Raw genomic sequence first — 25,596 nt, forward strand, 5'->3', positions numbered from 1 at the left:
ATTAAACGTGACGTGTGAATTCTGGTTAAACATGGCAGGTTGGACACACTCGGTGATATCCATTCATTCCTGAAACTCCACATAGAAGCCGGTTAAGGAATAAAATGGAGAAAGGATAGCATCTTTCCTTTTTTTTGAGGAAGATGAGCCCTGAGCTAACATCTGTGCCCATCTCCCTCTACTTTATATGTGGGACGCCTACCACTGCATGGAGTGCCAAGCAGTGCCATGTCCGCACTTGGGATCCAGAACTGCAAACCCCAGGCCGCTGAAGCAGAACAGGCGCACTTAACCACTGCGCCACAGGGCTGGCCCCCACGATAGCATCTTTAATAAATGGCGCTGGGAAAACTGGACAGCCACATGGAAAAGAATGAAACTAGACCACTGTTCTACACCATACACAAAAATTAACTCAAAATGGATCGAAGACTTAGATATAAGACCTGAAATTGTAAAACTTCTAGAAGAAAATATAAGGGGTAAGCTCCTTGACATAGCTCTTGACAATAATTTTTCAGATTTGACACCAAAAACAGAGGCAACAAAAGTAAAAGTGGGACTATGTTAAACTAAAAAGCTTCTGCACAGCAAAGAAAACCATCAACAAAATGAAAAGGCAACTTATGGAATGGGAGAAAATATTTGCAAACTACATGCCAGAAAAGGTGTTAGTATCCAAAATATATAAGGAAATTGGGGCTGGCCCCGTGGCCCAGTGGTTAAGTTCCCGCGCTCCGCTTCGGCAGCCCATGGTTTCACCGGTTCAGATCCTGGGCACACACATGGCACCGCTTATCAGACCATGCTGAGGTGGCATCCCACATAGCCCAGCTAGAAGGACCTACAGCGAGGGTATACAACTATACACTGGGGGGCTCTGGGGAGAGGGAGACGAAGAAGAAGAAGAAGAAAAGAGATTGGCAACAGATGTTAGCTCAGGTGCTAATGTTTTGTATATATATAACATATATATATATAGGAAATCATACAACTCAATAGCCAAAAAAGACAAATAACCCAATTAAAAGATGGACAAAGGACCCAAATAGATATTTTTCCAAAGAAGGCATACAAATAGCCAACAGGTCCGTGGAAAGAGGCTCAACACCACTAATCTTCAGGGAAATGAAAATCAAAACCACAATAAGGTATTACCTCGCAGCTGTCAGAATGTCCGTTATTGAAAAGACAAGCGATAACAAGTTTCAGTGAGGATGAGGAGAACAGAGAACACTTGCGCACTGTTGGTGTGAATGTAAATTGGTGCAGCCACTATAGAAAACAGTATGGAGGCTCCTCAGAAAACTAAAAGTAGAACTACCATGTGATCCAGCAATTCCACTTCTGGGTATATATCTGAAGGAAATAATTATCTTGAAGAGATATCTGTACTCTCATGTTCATTGCAGCATTATTCTTAATAGCCAAGGTATGGATACAAGCTAGGTGTCCCTTGATGGATGGATCAAGAAAATGTGATGTGTATATAGAGAGAGAGAGAGAGACAACAGAATATTATTCAACCTCAAAAAAACAGAAGAAAGTCCTGCCATTTACAACAACATGGATGAACCTGGAGGGTATTATGCTAAGTGAAATAAGCCAGACAGAGAAAGACAAACACCGTATGGTATCACTTATATGTGGAATCTAAAAAAAAAGTTGAACTCACAGAAACAGATAGTAGAATGTTGGTTGCCAAGGCGTGTGTGAGCGTGTCAGGGGCGGGGGGGGGGGGGGTATATCCGTCTAATGTATTAATTTTAACAATAGCATGTAACCATACAATCATTCAAAAACGTTACCTCCCAAGCGTCACAGAAAGCTGCTGGAGGACATACTTCAAGAAAACCAGGGAGTAAAGAGGAAATCATGAAATCAAAGAAACAGAGTCAACAGGAAAAAAAGCAACTGGAATTTCAAAGATAATATGTCTTGGAATAACATATCCTGAGAACAATGTTAGAAAGAACCCATTTCAAATTACTACAGAAGAGTGTTTATTCTACTAAATGCTGAAAGGTTATTAGTAGATTTCCTGGTATGCCTGAGTCATAGAAAATTAAGTAAATATAAACAAGACAATTATTATCCTCAACAAAAACAAAATATTGTATAAGAAAGGAAACATAATAATTGTGGTAGTTCATGTGGCTTTGCCATGCACCATATTTATATATCATAAAATGAAAGCATAGAATATCAATTTGACATATGGTTAATATATCATCAAATAGTAATTCAATATATAGTTAATATATCTTCATGAGAAGAATGGGGGAAAGAAATTACAGGAGTGAACGTAGGGGATTTTGAGTTGGTGTGAGAATGTAAACTACTCATTTTCCAGAGTAAAGAGTCAAAAGAGACTATGTAAAATTTAAAATCACGAACTGGTCATATACATTTAAAATTTAGAAATAAGAAGGTAGATATTAGAAGAAACAGATAAAAGAGGTGAACACTGTTACCGGTCAGAGACCTGGGGTTGTTCATCTCGGACAGGAGACTTATTTTTCATTATAAATTTCTGACTTTTAAAAATATGTGTTAATTTGATATAAATGAAAATCTAATTTTCGATGGAGACTAGTGATTACGTTAGTAAATAAATAAGATTAATATCATTGTAATTTCTTGCCTGTACAAGTGTAATATTTTCCTTACTCTCCTTTTCTATCTAATCTGCATTTTCCAATCTAAATTGGATTTTTTCTTTACCAGATTCGTCTTCTATAGTACAGCTCAAATCATATTCTTCTCAGACTCTTTAAGTAGTTAAACTAGCTAATTTGGCGTGCAAGTTCTTCATAATTTATTCCTCACATTTTCCTTTCATTTAATCAACAGATGTTTATGGAACAATTGCTGTGGGTTCTGATGGAAGCAATGAGGATACAGTGATGGACAACACAGACATAATTCCACTCTTTGAGGCACTTAAATTCTACATACTTCCTGCTAACACCCTCTTTTTCTAGACCTTTGGTCTCATACTTCTGGCTTGTCAATCTTCTCCTTCCTCTTCAAGTATGTATATACAAACCCAGGTTATTCTTCAAGACAAAATGCAAATGCTACCTCCTTCATAAGGTCCTTTGTGACCTCCCACCCTCCAGGTGGAAGTAAACTTTCTCTTATCCAAACGTCCTTTGAACTTTAGCCATGTGCCTCATATGCACTTGCTCTCCCTGTGGATTATAGCAACTCATAAACATGTCTTTCCCAGTCGAACCTGAGTTGCTGGAGAACAGGCTCCTTGACAGATTGATTTCTATATCCTCCACTCTACCCCTACACACAGTAGATAATAAGCAATTATCTAGAGAATCCATTTGAATAGTTTCACCTACAAGCATTGGAGCACCATATTGAATTGACATGTACTTCCTATTTTCTTTTGTGTTAAATAAATGTTTTATAATAGATTTAAATGCACAGAAAAATTACAAAGATAGTACAGAGAGTTCCTATGTAACCCACACCCTGTTTCCCCTAGTATGAACATTAACATGACATGTTAATATGGTATATTTGACACAATTAATGAACTAATATTGATACATTATTATTAACTAAAGTCCATACTTTATTCAGCTTTCCGTAGTTTTTACTTAATGTTTTCCGTTCCTGGATCCCATCTGAGATACCACAACACACTTAGTTGTCTAGTCTCCTTAGGCTTCTCTTGGCTGTGACAGTTTCACAGACTTTTCTTATTTTGGATGATTATATTAGTTTCCCATTGCTGCAGTAAAATACTCTTACTGCAGACTTAGTGTCTTAAAACAATATAAATTGATTACCTTCCAGGTCTCACTGGCCTAAAGTCAAGGTGTTAGGAAGGCTTGTCCCTTTCCAGAAGCTCTAGGGGACAATCTGCTTCCTTACCTTTTCTAGTTTCTGTGGGCCGCCCACAGTCCTACCACAATGACCTTTGATAGTTTGGAAGAGTACTCTTCATGTATTTTATAAAATGTCCCTCAGGTGGGATTTGTTTGATGTGTTCCTCATGATTAGACTAGGGTGATGGGTTTTGGGGAGGAAGACCAATCAGGTAAAGTACCACTCTTGTCACGTGTCAAGTGCACATCGTATCATCATGGCTTATCACTGTTGATGTGAACCTGGGTCACCTGGCTAAGGTAGTCTTTGTCACATGTGGTAGACAGAATACTTACTCCCCAAATACGTCTATGTCCTAATCCCTGGGACCTGTGACTATGCTAGGTTACATGCCAAAAGAGAATTAAGGTTGCAGATGGAATTAAGTTTTCTAATCAGCTGACCTTCAAATAGGGAGGTTATCCTGAATTACCTGGGCGGGTCCACTGTAATCAAAGGGCAGAACAGAGTCAGAGAAAGAGATGTGATGAAGGAGGTGGTTCAGAAAGATGTGATGTGAGAAGAACCGGACCTATTGTTGCTGGTTTAAAGGTACAGGAAGGGGGTCATGAGCCAAGGAACCCAGGCAGTCTCTAGAAGCTAGAAAAGGCGAGGAAACAGATTCTCCCCTAGAGCCTTCAGAAAGGAGTGCAGCCCTGCCCACCTCCCTGACAACACCTTGACTTTAGCCCAGCGTCAGATTTCTAACCCACAGCACTGTAAGACAGTAAAGTTTTATTGTCTTACACGGCTAAGTTTGTGGTAATTTGTTACAGCAGCAGCAGAAACTAATACATCAGGTTTTTCCACTGAAAAATTATTCCCAGCCCCCCACCTTCCACAGTCTACTCTTTGGAAGGAAGGCACTAGGCACAGTCCATCCTTGAGGAGTGGGAGTTATGCTTCATTTTCTTGAAGGTAGTGTAGCCTCATAAATTATTTGGAATTCCTCTACAGGAGAAATTCGTCTGTTCTCCCCCATTTGTTTATGTATTTAATCACTTATCTATGTCATGGATATTTATGTGATGTTTAGGATTATTAGATTTCTACTTATATCTCCTTGACTAAAAATGGGTCACGCATCCAGCCCTGACCAATTGCTGGCCAAAAGATCTCCATGACTGGTTTTGACTGATCATGATTCACCATTGAGGCTGGACACGAAGTCTATCCCCCTGCTTAAAAAAAAAAAAAAAAATACATACATATATCTATATCTATATAGATATAGATATACAAACACAAGGAAGAGGGAAGAAATTCATAGTTTGCTATTCAATGGGCAAGAAACACTGCATGCAACTAAGAGATAATTTATTTTTGTTTTTGCTTTGTTTTAATACAAAATAAGTTCAAAAGACACCGATGTTCTAAATCTATCAAGCAGAGACACTGGACTGATTGATTTATCATCACATTTGAAAATAAATTTCTTATGGTCTTGACACACACAGGCAACTGAAAAGACAAAAGCATACTTTTCACATTGAAGCAAGAAGTTTGTTTTTTTTTAAGTTAAAAAATCTTAAAAGGACAGTTGTATATTTCAGGAGTTTACTATACATAACCCCATAAAGATTCCCAGAAAAGAAATTTACAGGGTCAATTGTCTGGGGTTTTCTTGCATGTTATCCTAGCTAGGCTACAGTCACCAGTTGTTCAATTAAACACCGTTTTAGGTGTAGCTGTGAAGGAACTTTGCAGCTGTACTTAAAGCCCCTAATCGGAAGACTTTACGTAAGGTAGGTTACCCTGGATAACCTGGGTGGGTGTGATTGAATCAGTTGGAAGAATTTAAAGCAGGGCTGAAGTTTCACGAAGAGAAAAAAAATTGTACCTGGGGACAACTACCATCCATGCCCATATGTTCAAGCCTGCCCATGATCTTCCCTTCTGACTTGCTTAGCCAGCCCCCACAATCAAGTAAGGCAATTCCTTGTAAGAAATATCCCTGCCTCCCTCCCACCTATCAATCTATCTATCTATCTAACCACTTATCCACCCATTCATCTGTCCTTCTGTTCATCCATCCATCCCACTGATTCTGCTTTTCTGGTTGAACTCTGATACACTTAGAGACAAATTACATCAGACAAGATCTTCTTCTCATTCAGTGTTATAAGAATATTCCTTCTTCACCTTAATATTTCTACAATGTTTTTTCTTTTAAAATTGTATCAACTCTTATGAAGAATTATATAGTTTCACTGTTGTCCATTGTGTTCAATGCACTCTACATGAGTCACATTCTCTAGAAGGAAATTTGTTCTGAGCTTGCCTACATTGGAAGGGAAGGACTGAGCTGGAGAAAAACCAGGGCAGAGTGCCGAAGGTGGGATTATGCATTCACATGATGAACAATAATACATGTTGGTATTTTGACAAAATAAATATGTCTTAAACATCTGCTAGTGTTGGGGGTGTTTTGAGTACTCCACAGGCTTGTTGACACAGTGCTAGAAGTAAACAAGAATCCAAAGCTTACTGACTCCACAGCTCTTGTCTTTCAACAGGGGTCAGATAACAGTGTTTTATTTGCTTCAAAATTAAACCTCTTTAAATTCTTTAGCTGTGATGATACGCCAAACTTTTTTCTCTCTGTTACAATTGTTCAGTCTTTATTGCTTATCTGGAGAATAATTAATGAACCACAGAAATTATCCTTCCCCATGAATCCATCTCAGGCAATCTCTTCAAACAACAATCTCATGTGCTTGGTATTTTACTATAATCAAAGTAGCATAAGGTTTGAAGACAGAATTCCTGGGTTTGAATCCAATCAAATCCTGTATCACAACACTCTTTCTCCCTTCCCTCTTTATTTTCCACCATAATACTCACCACTTTCTTACATTCAATATCGTTTTTTTAGTCATCTCGTTTCTTGTCTTTTTCCCCCACTAAAATGTAGACTATAAGCTCCAGGAGGAATGGAATTCTGTCTATAGATTCACTACTGAATTCTAGTAAGTAATACAATGCCTGGCACATAGTCGATGCTTACTAAATATTGACCAAACAAACATAGCTCTGCCACTGAATCTCTAATACGGACATAATAATAGTACCTCATTTACCAGTTTATTATGAGAGGAAGAATGATAATGCATGTGACGCTCTGGAATATTCCAGGCAAAGTGAATTCAGAAACTTTCTATAGGGATTCCAACATCTGCTTCCTTCCAAACAAAGTATAAGGGAGTTGGAGAAATATGGGCAGAAATAAAGCATTAATTAATTTTACCCTGTCTCAGAATTTGCTGTTCTATTATCCATAATTCTTCGATTCTTTATCTACAACACTGTCTTGGGTCGGAATCCATTGGAAAGTTTGTTTGTTTGAAAGCTTTAACCTAGTCCTGGGATCTAGAAAGAACCTTCTGCTGCTTATAATTTAGTCGAGTCAGTCAGCCAGTCAACAAATAGGATAATTGTTGCTCTGCATTCTGCTGCAAGTGGTGAAGTATTAGAGATCAATAAGGCATTTGTTCCAGTAACTAGTCATAATATCAAAAAATTTTTCCCAAGACGTAACCCAAATACCTTATGCTACCCTTTGCAGTTTATCCTTCTTATTCTTTTTTTGGTGGAAATGGAAGAAAATTGATATCCCTTCTGGAATAAAACACTGAAGAAAGCTTGAAAATAAATTCTTTTAAATATTCAATTTTGAACCCTGAGACCAAAGAACAGAAATTTGAAAGGTTTCATTTTCCAATACTCTAAAATTGCAAGTGAATGATCCAATGTTAAAAAATACTCACGAATGAAGTCCTCAGGGACGCAGGAAAATGTTAACAGTGGTTCTCTCTGGGTCACAGGAAAATTTTGTTGTTGATATCTTTATTTTTTTCCACAGTGAGTAAGCATGCATTATTCATATACACACATATTAATTTTAAAAAAGAGATTTTCTTCTTTAAAATGGCATTTTAAATCTTGGGGTAATAGAAACTTTGCAAATGTCTGCAAAGTCTTATTATCATTAACTAAGTAGAATGGGAGAAATGATGAAAAGCAAACAAGTTTAAAACATTAAAATAGGTACCCACCGGTCATATAAGAAATATGTAGTCGAAAGTTCAATAAAATAAACTGTTTTGGCAACACAGTTCACTCAAACCATTTATAAGCAACTTCTCTTGGCCGTCCTGATATTTTCCCATAAACACTAAGATATCACTGTGTTCAGGGACTGCCAGGCTATTGGCAGGGGACAAAACACAAAGCACATTTTTTACTCATAATGTTTTATTTTAAAATGCCATTGATCCTAAGCTACCTCCACAATTGCAAATTGGGGGCTTTTCAAGTAATTTATAGGGAGAAATCGTGAAGTTTATCTTTGAAATGAAATGAAATAACACCTGCACTTCCTACTTTGGGGAAATTTTACATTAAATCACCCCGACAGGCAGAGATGACAAAACATTGAGAAATATTTAAGGATTTCATTTCTCTTCCTGATAACGACAAGGTTCATTTTGTGCTCTCAGAGGGGAAATCAAATCTGATTTACTGTCAACTACCTCAGTGCCACGATCCACGTTTCACATTTTTTAAACAGCCTGAGCATAGCAACAATATTACTGTCCTTTCACAATGGGGTTGATCAGCTGCCAAATGCCTGACAAATCATCAAATGCTTTCATTTAAAGCTACCAGTTTCTTTATCATGATAAAGCATGATGCACAGTGTGTGGTGACCCATCATAATTTTCTGGGTAAAAAGAATCTTGATTTATACAACCTTTCTTTGAAAGGGCAAACAATAGCAGTGAAAGGACAGACTACAAATCCATGTATTCTTCCATTCTTTTCATTTTTCCTCCTTTCTTTGTTTCACTCAGACAGCAAAATATCTCACTCCTTTCCTTGGCCCTGTCTGGGAAAAGCTCAAGTAAGATTTTAAGAAAGCCTGGGTAGGCATCTGAAAAATAGCGTAGATGGCCTTCACTCTCATAATCCTCAAATTACTATTCTGATCTTGAATCCCAAGTAGACCAGCAGTGAGCTAAGAGGAGACATTAGTGAACAGGCTATGAATTTAAATGTCTAGCAGAAAAGGAATTAAAATGTTTAATCATTCCACCAAGCTTATAAGGTGGAGCAAAGCAAATGCTGGCTGCCTAGACTGAGCTGCTGTTAGGAGGAAAGATTGTTTGCAGCTCTTTGAGGGGGAGATGGGGTTATATTTTATTGTTTCTAGTGTTTTCCAAGAGCTGGGTCCAAGTTGGACAAAACTGTGGTGCAACATCAAACTCCCAGGGCCACATCCCTCTTCCTGAGTCTGCCTCATGTCATCATGATAGCCTGATTGGGTTTTACTCTTTCTTCTGTGGCAATTGCCATAAATTCTCGATGATAAGATTTGGAAGTGGAATGAGGAAGGGAAAAGACAATCTACTGTGTTCTTGAAGAGATACCAAGACAAAGAATGTAACCCTATCCATCAACGTTCCCCTCTTGGATAACTGAGGGCGAGAAGTAAGAAAAGTGTTGGGAGAGCCAGGTTAGTGATGCCAGGAAACTCTGAATTCATCGCTTAAGGAAAGCTAAGCAAAACAGCATGACAAATGCTAATTTTAATACAAAATATAATTAATTGCCCACTTTTTCCCTTTCCAAAGCTTAAAAAAGTTTGAAAGAGTTATATCAAACCTGCTTGGCCTCTCTATTCAAAATCATTCGTTCTCCTTAGAATCATGTATTCCCCACCAAGACCTGGACTCTCCTGCCATTTATTAAAGAACTATCTAATTTATCCATTTTTCTATTCAGCCATTCAGTCTTGTTTATTTGTCCACCTTTCAATTAAAGTGTATATATATATATATATATATATATATTTGGCAACAAGAAACACTGAAATATGTCACTATCTCTGATGAGTCCAAGGGCACAGAGAGAAGGACAGAAAGAGTAGACACCTTATAAAATAGGCTTATTATTCAGGAGAGACTAACTACACCCCACCTCTCTCAACTCTGCAGCCCACAGACTGCTTTCTACTGAAGGTGACATCACAGAATTTAAGCCTTCAGCAGTATGCAAAACCGTAGTGATCTGTCTTGTGACGGGGCCATAGGGCTGGCTCCTGCTGTCCCACACCCCTATTGCACTATTGGTGCAGTCTAGATTTCCAGGCAAGTGCGGGTGTTTCTCTGTACCAAGATGTCTAGGTTCATGGTTTTGTACCCAAACCCCTGGCTACCTACTGCAATGTCCCTTTAGGCACCTGCCTGATGACCCAACTGTCTCCCTCACCACCACCTTTGATCATCTTATTCTTTCAAGCATGAAGCCCAGACCCCACTTATTCACACTGGTACAGGAGCATTGAAAGAAGGAGGGTCTGATCAGTCTGCTGGACTCCTTACCTGGGCAGTCTTACCATTCACGACATGACCCTGGCTGCTGGGCAGGGCCAACACGTGTGAGGAAAACATGTCTGGGTGGGCAGCATTGTTGTTCACCTACCTCCCTTCATTTTAGGATTACTAGGGAATACGGAACTAGGATTATCTATTCAAATTACCAACCCCTATTCTTCAGAGGGAAAACGAAAAAATTAAAAAACGCTGTTGCCATGTTGAAGCAAAAGAAATTCATGGCAAAACTTGGTACACAAATTAGGGTCTGCCAATTGTCCCAATGGCTGAAAGTATATCTAACAGACTACTTTAAAGAAAAATTTAATCATTCATTTTTTTTAAATATACTAAAGACCTCTCAACAAATTTGATAAATTGGCCATTACATCCTTTTAAACCTCTATTCCCTTGGTTTACAGACACTTTAATCTCTTGGTTTTTCCCCTAGCCCTCAAGTTACTAGACAGTATCTCCTTTAATATCTCTTCCTCCACTGCTGAATTTTTCAACGTCAGGATTCCATTCTTTGGCTTACATTATCATGAATATGTTACTAAAAATGTTTATTTTGCAGGGAAAAATTTGTTTATTATTTACAATCCTCCCTCTTCCTTGTACCCCCCCCCCCCCCACCATTCTTAGGCAGGTATCTTCTGAAATAGATCTTTGTTTTGCAGAGAGGACTGAGAGGTGACCTTATAGAAATAAAGGATCTGTTGTGGAAGATGGCGGGGTGGGGCAGTGGTAGAGATGAAGATAAGGGTTGTAGAAAGAGAGAGTGAAGAGACACGACAGCTTTTGTGAGAAAGAGCCTTTGGGAAAGAGCTGAAATACTTAAAAGGCACTACTTGAGAAGTTTTGATTGATATGTGATGTGTGATGCACCCTTTTGTGTCTCTCACAAAACCTTGCTGATAAATCCATATTATTCATCATTGTTTCTGGAGATGGATTGGCGTGTGGGTAATTTTTGGTTTTTATTTGTTTGGAGTATGCAGAGACCTGTTGAAATTGATCTCAAATGAAGAAAAATAAGAACAAAAGTGGCTCAAGTTCTGTGTCCCATTCCAGACCTATTCTCTTGGCTATCCATTGAATATCCAGCTACCTGCCTCCCTGTGCCCACTTCAAACAACTAAAACTCAACAGGACCCAAACTAAACTCAAAACTTGCTTTTCTTACACCATATCCCCTTCAGTAAATGATAGCACTGTCATCCAGTCAGGTGTGCCATAAATCTGGAAAGACAGGTCATTCTCTCTTGCCCTCTGCTTCAGAGCAGTCTTCATGTTCTTCCTCCTTAATGTATCTTGAATCATCCCCTTCTCTCCATTTACTCTTGTCACAGTCCTGACCCAAGCTACCATGGTCTCTCTCTAGAACTATTGTTAAAGCTTCCTAACTGGCCTCCTGCTTCCAGTCCTACCCTTTATCAATCAGAGTATTCTTTAAAATATATCACATGCTAAGAGCAGAGCATCCCACTATCCTTAGGGTAAAATTCCAACTCCCTATTTTTACTGACAAAGCCTTTCATTATATGACCCCTGCTTACCTTTCTATACAATCTTACACATCCTCTATTCCTTTCTTGGTGTTCTTAAGGCACACATCACTTTTTTGTTCCTCTGAAGAGTTAAGTAACTTCCTGCCACCAAACACATTGTTTGCTTGGCCTGAAAGCCCCATCCCCACTCAGTCTCTCATCTTCACCCAGCTAACTCTTCTCTTCTACTCACACTTTGGGTCTCAGCTTGAACATCACTTCTTCAGAGAAGCTTCCCTAACCCTGCCCCTCCCCTTTCCCTTGTCACTTCTAAACTGATCAGGTCTCCCTGTTATATGCTCTTCTAGCACAATACACATTTTTAGTCATAGTACTTATTTCATCTATAATTAAATAACCTTTTCTATAATTATTAATGTCTACCTCCACCATAGACCCTCAGTTATATGATCCATTATTTCAGTGTTGTTGGTATTATGTTGGTGAATCACAAATTATTTAATGTTGTGCAGACAGTCATTCTGGGCTCACCATTTCTGTGATAGATTCTTTTAAAGCTAAGAAATTAAAAATCAAATGTTTATATATAAATTATATTTACATTTGTTTACATTGACATCTATACTTTATAAGAAAGATTATACCTGAAATATTCAGTATATGTGGGAAATTTGACTTGAGATCCAGATGAGACCAAAATAAAAACTCTGGGAATTTTAGAGGAATCGCATTTTTTCTTCAAAGGACATGTCAATCACTAACAAGGACAAGATCTTCTACCTACAATTACTGTCCTTGCACCTCTAGAAATAAAGAACTAGTATCCATAGCATCCATCAAATATCATTTTCATTGCTGAGAGAGCCCAAAAAGAGTTCATTAGTGCCAGCTGGGGTGACAAGTTTATGTTCCATCATTACATCTGCTAATAAATGAACTGATGGCATGAATCAAATTCACTAAAATCTCTGTTCATCTTGAACTACGTTGTAAAAATTCAAAGTCAAGATGATGTGCTCCATAGTATTTCAGATGTAATAAGGCCTAAAGCTCTCACCACAAAGTGCGAATGATGTGCAGCGAGCTGTCTTATTTAAGCCAAGACATTTTAGGGGCTAATAGCCCATGGCATTCTGCACATCAAAATGGACCGGGAGAAAAGGCACGGTTGAAATCAGTGGATTGACTCTACTGCCGTTTGTGACTGTTTCCACCTCTAAGAGAATCAGCATATGCACATCTCCCCACAGATAGCTTAGATGTTTTTCCCTGGGAAGCCACTTTGGTCCTTTCCTCCACTGAACATCCACTATGTATAATTCTTGATTCCCTCATTTGATGGGAATTTAGTGTGCATTCAATAAGTGTTTTCATGTTATGCGCTGCTCTAGGTTCTGCGGAACATTGTAACGTAAAACAAAATACACAGTCACAGCTTTAAAACTATTTAACAAGGTGATATTTATAACCTTCATATCACTTATTTTAAAAACTAGTGGACAACTGTTTTAAAAAGTGAAGACCCTTTTTATATAGATCACATAATGGGTTTTAAGTGAATTTCAAAATAAAAGAAACATCATTATGGGGTAAGTTAAGGCTAAGAAATATTATTAGAGGAACACAAAAGTTTGGGATTTTACTCATGTTAGGATTTTATCTATACCTTGTTTACTGTGTTGAGCTGAGGGGAGATGAAAAGAACGAGTTGGCTAATATTGAAAGCAGTAAGAGAAAATATTGATAAAGTGGGGCCACATTAAGAAAGATTTTAAATACTAGGATGAGAAAATATAAACTACATTAAAAGAGTTAAAAGAGTGTTATAGTTTTAGTGAGAGTGATATAATAAAAAGTGGTGCTACAAGGACATTACATATTTATGAATGGCTATGCAAATATTAGGAAGACTACTTAAGAGATTGTCGTGGCAATAAGGTCTAAAATGATAAAGGCCTTGATTAGTTTACAGAGAATGAGAATAAATAACATAACGATTGAGAGAGACACTGAGAAATAAGAATCTGTAGGATTCAGTGACTGATGAGTTATGAGATTTTAGGAGAGATGGGTGTAAAAGAGAAAGGATGATGAACATTTTGATATTTGGAGTTGGGAGGAATGGTGTTTTAAATAACCCTCTGGAAAAATTGGATAAGCACATCAATTTGGGAATTACTCCAGTTTGGTATACAGGACTTCGCAGTAAAGGAGAGAGATTCAAATGAAACTGTCAAAATTTTAGAGTTGAGAGGTCCTTAAGCTCCATGGGGTTCAAATTCCCAGTAGGAATCAGGGATCTTTCCTATAATATTCCTAACAGAGGTGTAAATACTTCCTGTATTTAGGGACATTACTAGCAACCCCTTCCTTGTATTGAATTAAGATTTGCTCTTTTGTAACTTGCACCTAAAATTTCCATTTCTACCTTCTGGACAAACACTGGACAAATATGCCCTCTTCCATGTGATAATTTTTCAAATATATGACAGTCATTGCATACCCCTCTAGTTCCAACTTTTCAATAATAACCATCCCTGACTTTCTTCAGGTATATTCATTAGCATAACTTGTAAACTTCTTATTTATTAACAGAAATTAATAAGGCATCACAAATATCTCCCAGTGATTGCCATTTTAGTCTTATGGCTGGATTTTATGATACTCTTGTACAAAAAAAGGAAAAGTAACTCTCTTTTCCCTGAGAGTAAAGAATATAAAAACCACATTCAAAACTAAAATATCCATGCCCAATGAAAACCCAAGACCAGCAAGCCTGAGGAATTTGTGGTTGGGCTTCTAATTTAAATGAAAGAATAAATTTAAAAGAATCAAATTCAATTTCCTAAAGAATCGTGATTTTCTACTCATATTTGTGATACAAATTTGGCAGGCCATAAAGAGTTTAGAAAAATTATTGTTATTGTCTGATATTTTTAATAATATATTCACTTCTAAACTTTGAGTTACATTCATGAAAAAGAAAAATTCATTTAAGTGTCTGTTATTTGTGAATGGAGACTGGATTTAATGAAACCTCCATACAACTAACAAATATTTGCCTATCCAAATGACTTCTGCTCTGGCATTATGCCTCAGAAAATAAATTATTATTATTTATGATCACAATAATGTGTATTTACATAATAAGTTTCTCAGAGGAGTTGAAACCAATTTTTGCTTATTCTACAGCACCTCTCATTTGTAAAAGTCAGAAAACTGCAACTTTGTTGCTCCAAGAGGGTAAATGTGTTAGAAAAGCACAGACCTATCAAAGCAAAAGGCAGTATTCGATGTGCCAGCAGTCAGAGGATGCTTGGGAATCAACGCTCAGGATCTTCAATCTTTTTACTCAGTGTCAGCTACTCTTACCAAATAAAAATCTTAGAAACCTAAAAATAAATGCCAAATACTGTAAGCAACTACTGTGTGACCAACATTACATAGTATGGAAGAAGCGGCCCAGTCTAATTGAGAAGAAAAGGTATGAAAACAAGAAATAACTTGAGACTCTTGTAAGAGAAAATATAATGACTTGTTCAGGGAAAGCAGTAGCATCGCTAAATTACAGGGTAAGAAATAAAAAGAGCTCTATTTTATTCCCTACTTTGCAACCAACCTGAAACTAGTTATTTATCCCACCTGTAAAATGCAATTAAACTACACACCACCATCCTATCCCAGAAGGAGAGGGAAGGATTAATCAACTGTAGGTGTCTGGAGTTTCACAAACGGTGTTGTGATTACAAATTGCCAAACTCTCGTTTTGCTTTTATAGCACATTCATGGCCCTTACACACCAGTGGGTACCTTCAGTTGTCCAGATAGTATATCAACATGCATCCATCATCCCTCTTCAATATCTCCCGAGGATTAGCTGAAGACCAAGCTAAAAATATGATTCAGTGATTGCCCAGTAAATCATACAAGGCTGAGAGGTACAAGGTGTCAACTTACTATCATAATACAAAATTAACCTTGTAGGTCCAAAATTACAGCATTATTTTATAATTATAGATATATCCTCTATATTAATGAGACATTACAAAATACCTGACTTTCCCAATGTACGATAGCTAATTATTTTGTGTCCAGCAAGAGCAAGTTCATTAAACCTGTATCACAGTAGGTGTGACGAACACGTCTTCATTTACCAGTTTCTATTACCATTGTTCCTGACACATTAATTAAATTTCATATTCAGGTATGAAGGTAGGATTTAAAAATTTAGCCAAGTGCATCCCAATGACTGCTGTTTATAGTATCAGACTCTCAGTCTAGAAAAAGCCATAAAGGACTTTGTATTTATTTATCTGTATATTTGTTTTAGCTCCCTCTACTAGACTACAAGGTACTTTGGGGCAGGGAAATCTATTTTTCTAATTCATGTTTGTAACCATAGCTCCTAGAAAGACACTTTGCACATGGTAAGCAAATAATAAATAATTGTATCATGCTTGACCAATATTTGGATTGAAATGAAAGATATGGCTATTTCAGTATATTGTGTTGTTTTGTGAGTAGAATTTTGTCAGTTTATATTGATAAGGTTTGAACACTGGTCATATTCTAATTTATGCAGGTTTTAAACAATTGCAAATCTAAAACCCAAGATTCCCTCTAATGAAGCTATATTTGCTTGTCTTCCCTTTTGATGATCATTTCTTAAAGAGCCCAGCATAGCACAGGTAGATAATGTTGTGCAATATTCATTGAGAAATTCAGTCTTTTCAAAAGAGATACAATCAAGGCATGGAATCATTTTTAATTACAGCAGATTTCAGAAGCTATAAAAATCATCTTTTCTTATTCTTTAATTACAAGTATTCATTTTGAGGAGAAACATCTCAATATTCAAATGTGCATAAAGACATTTTGTAAATAAAGATTGAAACTTGAATGTTAGCTTTAAGTATAAAACCAAAAATATGCTTGATATCAAATTTTTGATATATGCATTTTCCCTGACCATCACACTATCCTTCCTTAGAATCTTTTCAACAAGCAACTTTTTCTATATCTTTCCTCTCTGTAAAACATCCAAGAACCATTTGCTTGCTACTTCCTTCCTCTGAGCAGAGCTCATAGTAAACCTATGCCTTTAATATGAAAGTTTGAGTTTAAGAATTCATAAAATGTATATGGAACAACAAAATAATCCAAATAGGCAAAGGAATCCTGAGAAAAATGAACAAAGCTGGAGGCATCACAATCTCTGACTTCAAAATATACCACAAACCTATAGTAATCAAAACAGCATGGTACTGGCACAAAAACAGACACAGAAATCAATGGAACAGAATCAAGAGCCCGGAAATAAACCCGCACATCTATGGACAGCTCATTTTCAACAAGGGCACCAAGAACATACAATGGAAAAGGGAAAGTCTCTTCAGTAAATGGTGCTGAGAAAACTGGACAGCCACATGCAAAAGAATGAAAGCAGACTATTATCTTACACCATGCACAAAAATCAACTCAAAATGGATTAAAGACTTGAATATAAGACCTAAAACCATGAAACTTCTAGAAGAAAACATAGGGAATATGCTCTTCGACATGAGTCTTAGCAGCATCTTTTTGAATACTATGTCTGATCAGGCAAGGGAAACAAAGGAAGTAATAAACAAATGGGACTACATCATACTAAAAAGCTTCTGCACAGCAAAGGAAACTATCAAGAAAATGAAAAGACAATCTAACAACTGGGAGAAGATATTTGCAAACCATCTATCTGATAAGGGGTTAATACCCAAAATATATAAAGCACTCATATGACCCAACAACAAAAAAACAAACCACCCAATGAAAAAATGGGCAAAAGATGTAAACAGACATTTTTAACAAATATTTTTCCAAAGAGGATATACATATGGCCAACAGACCCATGAATAGATATTCAACATCACTAATTATTAGAGAAATGCAAATCAAAACTACGAGATATTACTTCACACCCATCAGAATGGCTATAATTAACAAAACAAGAAATAACAAGTGTTGGAGAGGATGTGGAGAAAAGGGAACTCTCATACACTGCTGGTGGGTTTGTAAACTCATACAGTATGGAGATTCAGCTATTCTGCTCCTGGGTATCTATCCAAAGAACACAAAAATACAAATGCATAAGGGTATTTGCACCCCTATGTTCATTGCAGCATTATTCACAGTAGCCAAGACTTGGACGCAACCTAAGTACCATCAATGGATGAATGGATAAAGAAGACACAGTATATATACACAATAGAATACCACTCAGCTATAAAAAAAAAAAAAGACGAAATCTTGCCATTTGTAACAACGTGGATGGACCTTGAGATATTATGCTATGCAAAATAAGTCAGACAAAGAAAGTCAAATACCATACGATTTCACTCATAGGTAGAAGACAAAAACAACAAGAACCACAAACAAACACATAGACACAGAGATTAGAGTGGTGGTTACCAGAGAGGAGGAGAGGAGAGAGGAGGACGAAAGAGGAGTTAAGGCATATGTGTACAGTGATGGATGGTAATTCATCTTTGGGTGGCGAACATGATGTAGTCTACAGAGAAATCAAAATATAATGATGTACACCTGAAATTTATGTAATAAAAACATAATTCTAATATATCTCATACAAACTCCTTATATAAATGAGAAAAATCAAGATCCACATGTTAAGACATAACTACAGAATTAGGTGAGATATTCTTAACATATATATTCCATATGCCCTGTAGCATCAGTGAACAATCAATTTGACATTACTCAAATGAGCTGCAATGTTAGTTATTTCTAAATAATTTATTTAATTTCTACTAAGAGTAGAAAACAATTAGGTGCTGGCAGAAATGCAAATGAAATAAAGAAGCTTGATCTTGAAAAGCTTAAAGTGAATTTGCAGGAACAAAACATAGATCCAAGAAATGAGTAAGAATAATTATAAACAACAAGTCAATAAGTGCAAGCCATACTCTACTCATTGAATATGTGAGTCCTTTAGAAAAAAAGGCACTAATGTTTAACAATGAAACCAGTTTCACAGGCTAGCAACTCCTGCAAGCAGATTTAACAGGTTACAACAAATCATGATTAAGTTCTTTTCATATTCACCTGTAGCACGTGAATAAGCAGTGTCACTGGCCACAATGTTCACACTGAAACACTAGATGAATAAAGCCAGGAAAACGACAACAACTAGGCCATGAGAGTTTTCCCATGACACACCAGCTTTGATTCTAAAGCACTTGAGTATTCAATCCCTCTCTGAAAAAGGAAACAGAGAGTTGGTGAACACATGATAGCATTACTATTAAAAATATGTGGTGAGGGACTGGCCCAGTGGTGTTAGTGGTTAAATTTGCATGCTCCGCTTCAGCAGCCCAGAGTTCACAAGTTCAGATCCCAGGTGCAGACATACTCACCACTCATCAAGCAACACTGTGACGGCATCCCATGTACAAAATAGAGGAAGATTGAATTAAGATAAGGAAGAGACTTTCTTAGAATCAGCAGGAAAACTTTATCCTTTACATTTGAGGTAAGAGAAATCTAGGAATTGTGGTAGATCATCAATATAACATAGCATCAAAGGGAAAGGAATGAGTAATGTCAGGGCTTGAGGTGGAATTTCAAAAGAAAAATGTATATTCTATACCAGTACGGGAAATCCCTGACTTCCTAGCTTTTAACATAGGACTGAGAATAAATATAGTAGCTTATGATTGCTAGATCCTATTTCAAATTCATAAGAAACAAGAAAATAGTAGTAAAATTATTTACATACTTAGCTAGCCTCCCTTGCCATTTAAACATCCTGTGAGTCAAATTATCAGCCTTTTATTCTTCAGTTGTAGGACATACGCTAAAAGGCAAAGAGTGGAAATATTTATACAGTGAACATAAAACCATAAATAGGAAAAAATTTCAAAAACTATTCTTACATTTTCCTGGCATAGTAATGGTATTTTTAGTGAAAAGAAGATAAAATGAGGATTTTCGGTAAATGAAGACATAAAAACAATAGAAGACTCTGCATGTAACGATGATATTCTATTTTTGGCTTTTTCTCTATTTTATATAAAAACCTACTGCATTTCTAAGTAGACGTAAGTAAAATTATACCAAATATCAATTATTAATTAATAAATACTAAACCTAGTGTTAGTTCAGAAATGAGTACAACTGATTTTCCATCTTCTTTTCCTGTCACTAGATAAAAACACATCCTTTTTTATTACTATTCAGTTCACGGTGAATATCAGAGTGGGTTTCCATTGCTATTGTGCTCAGAGAATTTAATCAATCTGTAAAAAAACAAGCCACAGATTTGTTTTTCCTTCTGGAAGTTATATTGCATGTGGAGAAATAGGTGTATTTTCTCTTTCTACCTTCCAACTCTGAAGTTCAGTTTTAATTTATTGACTCTACTCTATGGTCTTTCAATCCTTGATGAAGCCCCTCTCCCGGGCTTTGGCCCTGGAAAACAAAAACAATATCAAAAACTACAACTTGGAACCACTGCTAAAGACAAAAATACGGAAATTCAAAAGCAAGCAAGCATTATCAAAAAGCGCAAAGCAAGTGAGATTTAGCTTGTGTACTCATTTCTTCTAGAGAGAACTTAAAGTAAAAGCGCTCTTTGTTTCAATTATAAAAGGACGCTGCTTTTCTCAATGGCGACGGTTGGTGTCTGTTGATTCAATATGGCAGCCATACTTGTGTTTGATAACTCCATCCAGAAATGGACATAGGCTCAGGTAGTGATTCCCAAATGTTCGGGGCAGCTGCTTCAGAACCACCTGGAGGGCTTGTTCAACAGAATGCTGGACCTGCCCACCTCAGAGTTTCTGATTCCGTAGGTCTTGGGAGTGAGGTGAGAGAGTCCTCAGATTTTGTTTTCCAGTAAGTTCCCTGGTGCTGCTGGTCCTGGGACCACCTTTATAAACACTGAACTAAGGCAAGTGGGAACAAATGAAACTGAGGAACGGAAATATGCAAAGATTTAGGCTCGTCAGAATCCAGCTGAACGAAGAATTCCAACCAGGAATTTAACTGCTGATGAATGTGCTACGTAGAGGGCAGTAAACATTTCCGGCTCTGTCTAGAAATTACCTAATAAATGCTTTCTAGATGTAACGTCTAAGATTAATCTCACACACCTAAGAACTTTATTACCTCAAAGAACTAAAGATCCAGAATCAGGAGCAATGCCAGATAATTCGTTTGTCTTACATTACCACCCAACACACTTCTTTCCTCATTGTATACTTCAACAAATGTGTGCACACATCTACACCAAAACGCGCTCTCTGCCAGGCCCACCGGTCACAACTGCGGGGCAGAGACAAGAGTCCAAATGAAGGACCACATACCGTGTGTCTAAATATTCAAAAGCTATAAAGCCACCTAAAATACACAATTAAAATACATTCTATCCACTTACCTTGACAAATACATTTTCATAACAACTAGGCAGGCCTGGTTTAATTCAGCATATGTAGACTCAGAGTTTTGTGCCTAAATATTGAGGCTCCAGAAAAACCAGGCCCCAGCCTACAAGTCGTTGTCCTTCTCTTTTCAACCTCAGCTCTGACTTACACTGTGAGGAGCCTAGGAATTCATCTATACCCCACAAAAACAGCTGCCACCCCTTAGGCCCATAGTGTGGACACTGTGGCATGGTCTACCTTAGAAGGGTAGTCTCACAGAAGATGCCTGCACAGGCCCTGAGGAGTAAGCTTGGGGCCTTTTGAGCAGGGAACTCTGGGACCCTTAGTACCTGAAGTCTAGTCTATAAGAGGGAATGTGGGCTCTAGGTGGCAGGGTCTCCATGGCCCCTGCAGACTTCTCATCCAATCAGATGGACAGAGAAAAGTCAAAGTGAACCCTCCAAACAACAGACCCCAAAGCAGAACAGACTCCTTTTCAGAGACCTGGGATCTTCATTAATTATGTATTTTTTCATCAAAACCTTAAACACTTCATTCATCCTAAATTTACAAGTAACTGATCCATAGAGCATAAAGTTGTTCTCTTCCTAAGGACATGTTTACTCGTGTTAATGCTTCCATTAGAAATATTCCATTGGTCAAATTTCAGGCCTTGGTAGAATGGGAGGACAGGAGAAGGGAGTCAATGGGAAACAGACATTTCTCCTCAACGCTATTAAACACCTGCTCACATATTACCCTAATGTCGTCAACATAATTAAAGGATGTAAGATTTAGGAGGCATGAGTTATAGTTTCGTTCTGCTATAAACTCATTGCTGCCTAAATCAAGAGAGTGTGAGTAAATCACAACATTTCTACCACTCAATTTTTTATTTTAAAAGCAGGAAAACTAGATTGAATCTGAATTTCACAAAAGGTGTCCTACGGGCCGCCGATAGACATTATTTGAAAATAGGTGGCAGGGATGACGGTGGTAAGGCTTGGTTCACAGTCAAATAAATTTAGTTTGTACTGAGTTAAATACTGCTTAACTTGATTTATTTCCTATTAATATATATTTTAATTCTCAAAGAAGAAGCATAAAATATGTAGTGTTCCTTAAAGTCATTAGAACAGGAGATTATTATTTAAAAGAGCATCTAACTGAATTAGTGTTTCTAATGCATGTTGAAATGGTGAATTAGATGATGCATTAGTTATCTATTGCTGTGTAACAAATTACACCAAATGGTGACTTAAAAATAGATATTATCTCTAAAAGTTTCTGTGGATCAGGAATTTGGGAGAGGCTAAGCTGGGAAGTTCTGGCTCAGAATCTCTCACAGAATTGCAGACTAGAGGTCAGGCAGGGCTGAGTCATCAGAAGGCTGGATTGGGACTGGAAGTTTCACTCCCCGGGTAGCTAGCTCACAGGACTGATCAGATGGTGCTGGCTATTGGCAAGAAGCCTCAGTTCCTCCTCACAGAGCCCTCCTCATAAGGCTGCTTGATGCTGCTCACTACATGGCGGCAGTTTCCCACAGAGTAAGAGGCCAAGGCAAAAGCCACAATGCTTCCCATGACCTAGTCTCAGAAGTCACACACCCTCATTTCCACTATATTCTGTTGGTTACAAAGTCACCGCTGATTCAATATAGGAGGAGACTATGCAAGGGTATGAATACTATGGGGTGTGGTCCACTGAGTGCCATTTTTTATGCTGGCTACTACAAATGACCCTTATGGGCCCTCCAAGTTCTAAGATTTTTATGACTGTAGGGAATTTAGAATAGTTATTAATAATTTTGAAATACATTCAATTGAAAATAGGCTGAGTGTTATAGATGCATAAAATCATCTGTAGTAGAAACAATAATGGACACCCAAAAATGTCCATCTCCCAATCTCTAGAACCTATGAATATATTACTTTACAAGGGAAAAGAGACTTTGCAGATGGCATTCAGTTAAAGACCTTGAGCTGCGGAAATTATCTGGATTATCCAGGTTGGTTTAATCTAATCACATGGATAGTTAAAGAATCTTTCTTGATTGTGGTCAGAGAGAAATGTGAATATGGAAGAGAGAATCAAAGAGACGGCAGCATGAGAAGAACTCAGTGCCCACCATTGCTGACTTTGAATGTGGAAGAAGGGGCCAAGAAATGCGAGCAGTCTCTAGAAGCTGGAAAAGGCAAGAAAATGGATTCTCTCCTTGTCCCTCCAAGAAGGAACCCAACCCTAAGATGCCTTGACTCTAGCCCAGTGAGACTCATGTTGGGCTTCTGACCACAGAACTGTGAGAACACATAAATTTGTGTTCTTTTAAACTACTGAGTTTGTGGTGATTTGTTACAGAAGCAAGAGAAAACTATAATCACCACAGCAATCTAATTTTTAAAACACTTGATAATATTAAAATCTTGAGTTAGTTTATCATTTAAGATAAATATAGAATATTATCTAATGGAATTTGCAGTCCCTGTATTATTAGCATTGTATCTTATTTCATTACGTTAACACTCAAGTTTTGCCTTGAGACCAAACTGACAAAAATCAAAATCTCCTGAGTCAGAAAATGTATTGTAGTGAAATTGTTATGAAGGGCATATTCCACCTTTCAGGAGACTGCATTGAATTTCACTTTTTTGCTTGTGTGTGTGAGGAAGATTTGCCCTGAGCTCACATCCATTGCCAATCTTCCTCGTTTGTTTTTCCTTGAGGAAGATTATCCCTGAGCTAACATCCATGCCAGTCTTCCTCTACATTATATGTGGGATGTCTCCACAGCATGGCTGATGAGTGGAGTAGGTCTGCCCCCAGGATCCAAACCCAAGAACCTGGGCTGCCAAAGTGGAGGGTGTGGAACTTTAACCACTCTGCCACAGGACCGACCCCCTGAACTTCATTTTTAACAATAATTCTTGTGGAAACTATTAAAGGTGGAAGAGATTTAGAAATTGGAAGGGCAAGTTTTGAATGAGATAGAAGGTTGAGAACACATATAAAACATAAATTTGTATTAAAACACTTCAAACTATTTTATGTCAGCATCAGATTTAAATATGGGTAGGAAAAAAATATTAATTATTTGACCAGCAAAATGTACTTATTATTTATCGTTTGTAATGTTTGCATTTGAATACCTAATAGCAACACACTATAGGGCCTAAGGAAGCTATCAAGTTTAAAACTTTATTATTAATCTCAGAACATGGACAACCTAAATGAGAATACAAGACAAAATATTAAACATTAAATTACAGTTAAAATTAGCAATAGAAGAGATGACAAAGCACCAGATGATTAATTTCCAAGTAAACGATTCAGAGAATAAATTGTACAGGACTTCAAGTGGCAGAAATACGATTAAGTGAGACCAGGAAAAATACCATGATGGAGATGCTATTTTACCTGAGTTTTGAAAAGGGCAAGGAATTGTACAGCAGGAGAAAGGAGGGAAGGAATTCTACTACATGGCTAATCTAGAGATAATAAAATATGTCTATCATTATATAATTCACTCTATTATAGTTTTCGGTGACCTATTTAGGAATTCCCTAAGGACAAGAACCATGTCTCACTTTCAGTTGTACTCTAGGATTTATGAGTCCAAAGCATATAGTACAAACTCAATAAATATTTAGTGAGTGATACAGATGACTTTTAGAACAGTGAAGCCGTAGAAAAAATATTTTTACAAAATAAATCTGAAGGCATTTTACAAGATGAATTGAGGTCCAAAGAAAGTCTCAGATGCCTGTTAAAAGATTGTGTTAACTTTCTGAGAGGAGATAATAAAAACATGAACTAAGGGTTGGCAATGAGAAAGAAGAGATATAAGACGTGTCAATAAGAAAGAAAGGATAGTGTTAGATGTTGGGGACGAGTCAGGACGAAATTTGAGACTTAGATCCCAGGTGACTATGATAATGATGCTGCGATTAACAAGGATGAGAAAATGAAAATGAGAAGACAACTTGTGGTAAAGATGCTCAGTGTATTTTCAACATGTTGCGTGAAGGATGGAACACACGAAATACATATGGACAGTGGGAGTGTGCTCCACTAACTCAGAAGGGAGGATACATATTTTAAAGCTATGTGCACATAAATCATAATTGGAGCCACAAGAAAGGATGAGATCACCAAGCAAATTTGTGGAAAGAAAAGAATAAGGATACAACTCAGGAAACTCCCACATTTAAAGAAATAAAGGAAAGAAGAGAAACTAGTAAAGGAGACAGAAACAGCAGAGATGCCCAAGGGAGGCATGGGGAAGATAGGCTAGGTCAGCCATCAGGACCAAAGGCTTCCACAAGATGACAGGAATCTTTGCACTGAGGAAGCGTTTTTGGGTTTGGGTGAACTGGCTAACCCTACCCTTGAGACGGTACTTTCAGGAAA

This window comes from Equus quagga, chromosome 3 (genome assembly GCF_021613505.1).
Source record: "Equus quagga isolate Etosha38 chromosome 3, UCLA_HA_Equagga_1.0, whole genome shotgun sequence".
Taxonomy (NCBI): domain Eukaryota; kingdom Metazoa; phylum Chordata; class Mammalia; order Perissodactyla; family Equidae; genus Equus; species Equus quagga.